Here is a 10,223-nt window from a genome sequence, read left to right on the forward strand (position 1 = left end):
GGTGAGGCTAAGCAAAATGTATTAAAAACAATAATACTTAGAGACACCTGGATGGCACTCAGTCGGTTAAGCGTCCGACTCTTGATTTCAGTTCAGGTCATGATCTTGATTTCGGCTAAGGGTGGTGAGATTGAGCCCAGTGTCAGTCTCATTAGTGCAGAGCCTGCTTGGGATTCTCTCTCTCTCTCTCTCTCTCTCTCTCTCTCTCTCTCTCTGCCCCTCCCTTGCTCTCCCTCTTTCAAAAATAAACATTTAAAAACATAATAATTTGTAGAAGGGATGTTAAAACTAAAAATTAGACAAAAATAGGATGTTATTGACAGGGAGAGGGGCACTGGACAAACTATTACAAGGTCTTAGATATGTTTAAGAGATGAAAAAAAAATGTTAACTTTATACTCTGTTAAGTAGGCAAATTAAAATACTTAGGGTCACCAGTGAAAGAAGAGGCAAAGAATATATATTCTCCAACAAAAAGGGGAAAAAATTAATCCAAAAGAAATTTAAAAAGGAAAAGAAAAATAGGAGAAATCACGTAATGTGTTACATTCACAATGAATGTAAATTTGCCAAGCACTCCAAAATTTTTCAAATGGATTTTTAAATGTCAAGCAAAAATTGCTTAAAGGGACATAAGAATTCATAAAATCAAATAATGGAAAAAAGATATTCTAACATTTTTGGCTGTGATAACTACAAATTCAAAAGAAATTACTATATAAATAAATCAGGTTACTATACAGTGATAAAGAGGCTTTTCACTTTGAAGATAAAATGGTTCTAAACTTATACACATCTAATAACAGCCTTAAAATCTATAAGCAAAACTTTGAGAACCACAAAGAGAAACTGGAAAATCTACTGTAGCATACCTCTCTAAATAATTAATAAATCAAGCAGACAAAACTCTGAGAATTGAATGGAATGATCATAAAGTGTGATCTATGGGATATGTAAATACCACTTTACATAACAGGATTCATACTCTTTCAGGGATTTAGAACATGCAAAAATTAGACTCATGCTTAGCCATAAAGTTGGCCTCCAAAAATAAAAAAAGGGAACAAAGACCATATATTCTGTAAAATGCAGTGAATTATTTAGAACTACAACAAAAGATAATTTACAGAGTTAACTGATACCTAGTGAGGGATACCTCTTATCCACATGGAGTTGCCTCCGTTAGATTTTATAAAAGACTACTAATGTCTTTGCCATCTTCTAATACACTTACCATAAGAGAGATATATACCATACAGAGAAAAACAAAAAATGCAGAAACTATTCCTTCTTGGAATTTATTTCTAGAAATTAACACAGAGCTAAGGAAGATAGAAAATTCAAGCACAAGTGGAGTGTTTTTAAAAGATAAATCTGGAAGCGCCAGGGTGGCTCAGCCAGTTAAACGTCCACCTTTGGCTCAGGTCATGATCTCATGGTTCATGAGGTCGAGCCCAGCATTGGGCTGTGCTGACAGCTCCAGAGCCTGGAGCCTGCTTTGAATTCTGTGTCTCCCTCTCTTTCTGACCCTGCCCTGCTAGTGCTCTGACTCTCTCTTGAAAATTAAAAAAAAAAAAAAAAAGAAAGAAAAGATCTAAGATTTTACATATTTGGAAAGTGTAAGACAATTCTTAGAGGGAGAAAACTGGTAATTTTGACCCAACATATAGATCTCGAACTTGGCTATACGGGTAGACGTGGGCAGCATTAACTTATTTGTTTCCTATTTTACCACAAATGCATAAAAATCTCCTGACAATCTGGTACTTGTCTAGGGATCAACGTCTGGGAATTTCCAGTGTAGTACTCTTTTGAGGACTTTGACTACAAATGGAGGAGAGTGAGATTAGCACAGGATCCAAGGGAGACTTTATTCTTAACGTAGAGGAGATTTGAGTATGTTTAAATGCTAATGTCAAGAAGCCAAGAGAGAAGAAGTTGGAAACGCAAGAGAGAAGGCATAATTTATCGCATCATATTCCTAAAAAGGACGTGAGAACTTAGAAGACAAGTAAAAAGATTGGACTTAAATAAGAGGGACAACCTTCCCACTGTGACAGAAGAGAAGCAGAAAGGTCGGGGATAGGTACAGACCTGTATGGAGATTTGGTGGCAGAGAAGTGAGGTCGTTCCCTTCTGAAATTTAGATTTTCATCATGAAGAAGATAAGGTAACCTAAGAATAATGGAAGAAATAGTAGATGATCAAAGTTTCAGGAAAAGGGTTTGAAAGAGTTGTTAAGGGACAGATGAAGTACATGAGATCACAGACTTGCTATATAGCATTAGGGACTCAGAAGATTTGTATACTGATTTTATAATGATACTTAATTGGTCAAGCAGAACTCAGCAGGCCTGGTGCAGATGCACAGTACAGATAGTTGTATTCATCCAGAGCTGGGGTTTTACGGGACAGGTAATGAAAGGACAGAAAGCAAAAACATCTCCTATATTGGCAAGTGAGTAGTTGAAATGATGGACCATGGGCTCAAAGCTGGAGAGGATAGCAAGAAAGCAATAAGGCTGATGAAGGCAAAGACCATCAAGGAATGGGGGCAATTGAGTGAACCATCTAGAGAGCTGGGAGGTCAATCCAGGCTCTGGGTACAGGTGTTTGTGTATAAGATAAGTGTCTTCCATTGTAGTTCTTCCTTTTTATAGAATATATCAGAACTATGGGATGTACATATTGGTTTTGTGATCTGGCCTGGGAATTTAGTGTAGTGGTTAGGTGTACTTGGAATAGGAAAACCTAAGCACAGTTACTTATCCTAAGTCTCAGATTTCTCAACCATAAGATGGGAATAAATAATAACAGCACTTCCTTCATATCTGCATGGAAAATGCATATTGATTTCCAAATGCCCAACTTAAAAGCTTCTGGGGAAACAAATCCATTTGTAATTTGGTGATGCCTTACATTATTTTAGACACCACTTGGTATATGATATTAATGCAGTTCCTTTATTCAACAACTATTTGTTATAGAGTGTTATTATGTGTCAGACACTAAGCGCTGAGACTAAGCAGTAAACAAAAGAAAATCCCTGCCCTCATGAGGCTTACATTCTGGCCAGGAGACAGAAACTAAACAAAAAGAAAATATGTGTAACAGCAGGTGGTGATGATGTTTGGAGTCAGGTTAAGTGGGAAAAAGGAGGGGGTGCCTGGTGGCTCAGTCGGTTAAGCATCGACTGGCTCAGGTCATGATCTCACAGTTAGTGAGTTCAAGCCCTGCGTCGGGCTCTGTGCTGTCAGCTCAGAGCCTGGAGCCTGCTTCAGATTCTGTCTCTCCCTCTCTCTCTGCCCTTCCCCTGCTCACACTCTGTCTCTCTCTCTCTCTCAAAATTAAATTTAAAAAAATTTAATTAAAAAAAAGTGGGAAAAAGAATACCTGCGGATTCTTATACATGATGCTGTGGGAAGGCTTCCCTCATAAAGGACTATTTGAGCATTTGTGTGAACCACACAAGTATCTGGGAAAGAACACTCTACACAGAGGGAGAAGTTAGTACCAAGTTTCTCAAATGAAGCATACTTGACATGTTTAAAGTCTGTAAAGAAGACCAGTGTGGCTATAGCATCATGAGAAAAGGCAAAGCTGGAAGGACATGAGATCAGAGAAGTAGCAGGCTACCCAGGGCCTAAGTGGCCTTGTGAGCCATGGTAAGAACACTGGCTGCCATTCTGAGTGAGGCAGGAAGTCACTGGAGGGTTTGGAGGAGAGGACGATCTGATTCATGTGGAGATTACATGATGGGAAAAAGCGGACACTGATTACAAGCTTAAACAGTAATCCATACAAGAGTAACTAGGACCAAGACAGAAGTGGAACTGGTAAGAAGTGATCAGATTCTGCATATAATACATTTTGAAGGTAGACACAATAGGATTTGCTGGTGTATGGGTGTATGGTAAGAAAGAGAAAAGTCAGGGGTGCCTGGGTGGCTCACTCGGTTGGGTGTCCGACTTCGGCTCAGGTCACGATCTCATGGTTCATGAGTTCAAGCCCTGCATCAGGCTCTCTGCTGTCAGCGCAGAACCCACTTCAGATCCTCTGTCTCCCTCTCTCTTCCCCCAGCCCTGCTTGCACCACACACACTCTCTCTCTCAAACATTAAAAAAAAATTTTTTTTTAAAGAGAAAAGTCAAAGGTTTGGTCCAAGCCAACTAGAAAATGGCATTGTCATTTACTGAGATAGGGACAGTGTGGATTAGGACAGAAAAAATAAAGAGTTCATTTTTTTTAAATATTTATTCATTTTTGAGAGAGGGGGAGTGTAAGCAGGGGAGGGGCAGAGAGAGAGGGAGACAGAGAATCCGAAGCAGGCTCTGCGCTGTCATCCCAAAGCCTGACATGGGGCTCAAACCCACAAACCGTGAGATCATAACCTGAGCTAAAGTCTGATGTTCAACCGACTGAGCCACCAGGCACCCCACAAGTTCATTTTTAAACATGATAAGCTTAAGATACCTATTACATATACAAAGTAGATGATGTTGAAAAGACAGATGAGAGTTCATGGGATAGGTCTGAGCTTGTGATATAAATTAGAGAGTCATCAATAGAGAGAAGGCATCAATGTCATGAGATTGGATGAGATCATATAAAGAGTGAGCAGAGGAAAAGAAGGAAAGACATCTGAAGACGGCCCTGGGCCACCCCATATATAGAGGTCGAATGATGAGAAAAAACCAAGAGGATATTCAAGATCTTCTGAAGATCTTGTGCCAGTGAGGAAGAGTCAAAGACAGTGGTATTTTTAAGCAAAATGAAGTAAGTTTTCCAATGTCTCAGATACAAATGTGGAATTGGGTATCTGAGGTAAAATAGAGGTCAAGAACATCGCAAGGCAAGAGGTCAAGAAACCAGAATATTAAAAGAATTGTTTTTTGTGGATATTGCAGTCACTGAGAATATTGAAAATCAAATTAGAAAGAGTGACAGTGAGCCAGGTATGAAAAATCTCCAAGGGGTGAGGGGAAGCAGTGCCCACCAGAGGTCTACAGCTATCTAGTGTGATGGCACCAGCTTCCAAATCGAGTCAAATAATTGTGAGTATGTCGGGCGCTGGCAACATTAGCATGGCCATGTGAAAATGTTGACATTTAACTACTTTTTAGCCTACAAAAATGGCAATTTCATATGGTTCAGTCTAGTAACTGAACATATATAAAATGTTTGAATTGTGGTTGGCTTCATAAGTTGATATGTATATATGTTAGTGCTATTTTCTTTTCCAGTTGTAGACCCCCTGAGATCAGGAATTTGTATTCTCCCACATAGCACTTAGGATTTGCTTGGTACTGTTAGTTGGTCATATAGTACATTTTATACGTAATTACTGTAATTGCTGTTGCTGACTCCTATTGTCATTTCAGGGTGATGATCTTTCTCCTCACCTTCCAGGTGAAAATGTCTAGGAAATATACAAAGGCATTAAATGGAGATCAATATGAGCTTTATTGCTGAGTAAACTGGAATAGAGAAAACCCTTGGATCTAAGGCCGAGATGGGATCCCGAGTCTTTCTGTTCAGGAATGTATTTATGCACTCGGTCCCTGAACAGATGCAAACTGCTTCCCCAGTGGGTGCAGCCAGTTTCTACCATGAGGGGTGTAGACTGAAGGCAGCGAGAGGCTGGGATGGGGGTAGCAGACACAAGGACTTGCAAAAGGCTCCAGTGCTTGACTACCTTCTCTCCACATCTCGCACAGCCAGCCCTTCATGATGCTTCCTTCAAAGTCTTCACAGCCATCATGTTAACACAGTATTTTTCACCTTTGCTGGACAAGTGCCAGTTCTGAAAGATGTGGTCAAAGGCAGCAACTAATTCCCCTCTACTCTTGTCCCCTGGGGCTTGCTGCAGTGAACGTACAGCTATGGGCAAGCAGATCCGAATGAGAGAGCCGGAGAGGCCAGGCCACATGTGCGCAGTGACCCTTCCAGCTCTTTACCCACTAGGTAAGCCACTCCTCTCTTAGGGAGATGTGCATGGAAGGAATTAGAGGGAAAGGTGGACATTTCCTCCCCAAAACATCTGATGGTACATCAAGGTGTTGTGAGGCCAGAGGTTATACAATTTGGATAATCCTCTTTAAGGAAAAGAATATAAAATTACAAGTGTGAAATTAAGTGAAAAGTCTGGAAGAGGACTGAACAAGTGAGTGAAGAAGGTCTTAAAACTTAAGCATTATATAGCTTTTACAATAAATCCTCCACTCTTCAGAAGGTAGCAATACCTATTTTAATATGTGCATCCATTTGGATGCTCTCAGATACAAACTCGCAAGCAAAACAACCTGAACTAGCTTAAATAATAAAGAAGAGTAGTGGCTCACATGAATGAAGAGTCCAGTTATTGGACAGGCTCCAAGGTTCGTTGATCTAGCAGCTTAACAATGTCATCATGACCCAGTTTCTGTCCATCTCTCCTCTGTGCTGTCCACAGTATCTGTTCCTCCTTAGGCAGCTCCCTTGAAATGCACAGCATTTCAAAGGCATGCCAGTAGCAGTGAGGGCTACTAGCTTCCTTTTTCCTGTTAGAAGATAAAGGACAGTTGCCTCAATCATAGAGCAAAACCTTGAACTTCAAACCGTGGCCTGTTGGATTCAAGAGTCTCCATGGTTAAAGCCAAAGCCAAGCACGGTGGCAAGAGAGACAGGGCAGGCAACCTCAATGTCAGGCCAACCAGGGGCCACCTCCAGGGAGAAGGAGGAGAAGGAGAAGGCTCATCCAAATCATGTGGCTGCTGCATCACGGAGGAGTGGAAATGAGGTCAGTGTAACATGCACAATACTAAACCAGAGATGAGTATGGAGAAATGATCTAAATGTACTGAAAGTTCTCCAGATACTCATTTGATTTACATTTTCCCCTCCATCATCATTTTTCCCTACCACAAGACTGAAAGCCCCAGGAAGGCAAGGGCCATTTTTTCACGAGTTATTCCGCACCTAGTGCTCAAAATGTATTGAGAGAATACATGAATTTACCACAAACCTAGGAGAAACAACATTTCTCCTAATGGCCAGAACAGTAAATAGGTATCCATAAGGGTTTATGGCAAATGGAACTACATAAGAATATGAAGTCGGAACAAAAAAATGAGAGATTATTGGATTTGAGCTAAATTAAATACTTTTTGGGTCAGAATAATAAAAAAAAAGTACAAATAGGACAAAAGGATTTTTTTAAAGTGGCTCTTCAAACTCTAACATGCCTGAGATATCAAAGATTCAATAAAATATCAAAAATATTTCCCAAACAGAAAGATAACTGCAAAGCGAAGGATAATTAAGATAATTATTTTATTTTGACACTATGTAAGAAAGGACAATTAGGTACAATGTGAGCACTGAATTCATGGTTGTGTAACACAATGCCTTAAGCTGAATGTAATGATTGAATATTTTTTTCTTTTTTTATTATTTAAAAAAAAAAAATTTTTTTAACGTTTATTTATTTTGGGGACAGAGAGAGACAGAGCATGAACGGGGGAGGGGCAGAGAGAGAGGGAGACACAGAATCGGAAGCAGGCTCCAGGCTCTGAGCCATCAGCCCAGAGCCCGACACGGGGCTCGAACTCACGGACCGCGAGATCGTGACCTGAGCTGAAGTCGGACGCCCAACCGACTGAGCCACCCAGGCGCCCCGAATATGTTTTCTATATACAAGTAAAACACAAAGCAAGTAGCTTTCTTAGTATGGTAAACCTACTGGAAGAGAAGAAATCAGGTAACAATTTTGCATGACCTCCGATTTTCCATTTTTTACATCTTTTATTCCCTAGAATCCTTCCTGAAAAGTAGACAGTAATCTAAGTTTGGAAACTCAGATTACCTTTTAAATATAGTAAGCCTTTTTTTTTTTTTTAATTCAATGGTAAATACTTCTGGCAAGAGGTTTATTTTTCAAACTGAAACACTAGGCTAAGATAGACTTTAAATCAAGGCTCCACCTCAGAAACCTAGGAATGTTAGGAGGAGATTTGGAAAGGTCCACAGCTTGCCAAGTACTCATGCTATTCTGATAAACAATTTGATTACACTGACTCTTGCATACTAAACAGGTTATCCAAGTCTTAAATGTGATGCTTGTTGTGAAGACAGTATTTGAATCACTCTTCCCACTGACACAGTCACTTATTTGTACATTTAAATGTCATTTTCTGTGAATACATCAGTATGCTGCAAACCAAGGAAATTTTTTTCCTTTGACTACACGCCTCACCTTGGCTTTTTGTATATTTCTAGTACTTAAGAATGGAGTAGGAAAATATATATGCTGACACATAAATTGTGCTGACAGCTCAGAGCCTGAAGCCTGCTTCGGATTCTGTGTCTCTGTCTCTCTCTGCCCCTCCCCTGCTCACGCTCTCTCTCAAAGATAAACATTAAAAAAAATTTTTTTTTAAATGGAGGCACCTGGGTGGCTCAGTTGGTTAAGCAACCGACTCTTGATTCTGGCTCAGGTCATGATCTCATAGTTCATGAGATTGAGCCCCTCGTCAGGTAGGCTCTGTGTGACAGAGCGGAGCCTGCTTGGGATCCTCTCTCTCCCTCTCTCTCTCTGCCCTTTCCCCACTTGCATGTATGTATGCACTTTCTCTCTCTAAAATAAAAAATAAATGCATAAAATGGTATATTTTGGAAGAGTGAATTTAAATTTTTTAATTTGAAAACAATCAACAGTATATAAAAGCCCTTTGAAAGTTAAATGCAAAATTATACAAAAATTGTGCCTAAGAATATTATGCCAATTGACATCATATTTTTTTTTTGCATAAAGAATCTGATTTTGCTAGACCACTTACCACCAATGAATATCCTCTCAGAGGAAAAAAATACATATCTGGTGACATGTTTAAAGTGCCCTCAGTGGCATTTAAAGTGAATGATCTTCAAACCAAATAGCTATTTATACACTAAAAGATGGGAATCCTCTCCTTCTACAGACTGATTTTAAGGTCCAAAATAATTCAATCTATTTGAAGTCCTTTACAATGGCTGGTAACGGCCTGTGTAATCTGCCTTACTCTCCTTTTCAGAGATGTTATCTACTCTTTTCCCTCCCTTCCTTTTGCTCTACCTACACTGCCTTCCCTGCCTAGCCACACATGCCAGGCATTCTCTTTTTAAGCTTTTGTCCCAGTCGTTCCCACTCTCTGGAAAATTCTTTCCTAGACATCCACCAGGATAACTCCCTCATCTCCAAATCTCTGTTCAGACTTTACCTTCTCAATAATGCCTATTCTGTCCCTTTTATTTAACACTGATTCTTCCCACTTTTTTCTTTAATGTTTATTTATTTATTTTGAGGTGGGGGAGGGCCACAGAGACAGGAGAGAGAATCCCAAGCAGGCTCAGTGCTCCCAGCACCGAGCCTGATGTGGGGCTCGACCTCACAGACCATGAGATCACGACCTGAACCCAACCAAGAGTCAGACGCTTAACCAACTGAGCCACCCAGGTGCCCTTGACTCTCTTCACTCATGATCCCCCTTACTCTGCTTTTTCTCTACAACATTTATCACCTTCTAACATTCTATATGAACTTTCTTATGTATTGTATTTATTGTCCATTTCTCATCTAGAATGTAAGCCTCATGAGGGAAGAACTTTCTTTTTTGGTACCTGCTTAACCCCAGTCAGTGTCTGGAGAAATGCTTGGTACATTGTAGGCTGATAGCAAATATTTCTTGAATTAATTAACATTTCTATTATCTGCTTATTCACTGTTCAGTCAGGAACCACTTTAATCATGTGATATGTTTCAAAAGTCAAACTTCCTCGAAAGGAGTGTGAAAATGAACAAAAGAAATCTCACTTAAAATGGAGTTGGGAAGTCCTGAAGGGAGACTTCTCACACACTACCACTTCCCACCTTTTACAGACCCCAAGAGGAAAAAGCTTACCTGTACCTTCCACAATAGGAAGAAGCTTACTTTACTATCCCAGTAATAGAAAGGAAAATTTCTTACTATCCCCACAACTCAGACAATGAATAGTGGCCACAACCGAACTCTTGCTCTCCTCCAATGGACTTTCGATTCAAATAGATTCCAACTGTCTCCTTTCCTCCATAAAAACAGTCCCCTCTTCTTTGTTCTCCCAACTTGCCTACGGTTTGCCATAGTTTCAGTGTCCCAAATTGCAATTACTCTGCCATTCCCAACAAACTTACTCTGCTGGTAAATTAACTGGGTATTTTAAGGCTGACA

This window comes from Panthera tigris, chromosome B1 (genome assembly GCF_018350195.1).
Source record: "Panthera tigris isolate Pti1 chromosome B1, P.tigris_Pti1_mat1.1, whole genome shotgun sequence".
Classification (NCBI taxonomy): domain Eukaryota; kingdom Metazoa; phylum Chordata; class Mammalia; order Carnivora; family Felidae; genus Panthera; species Panthera tigris.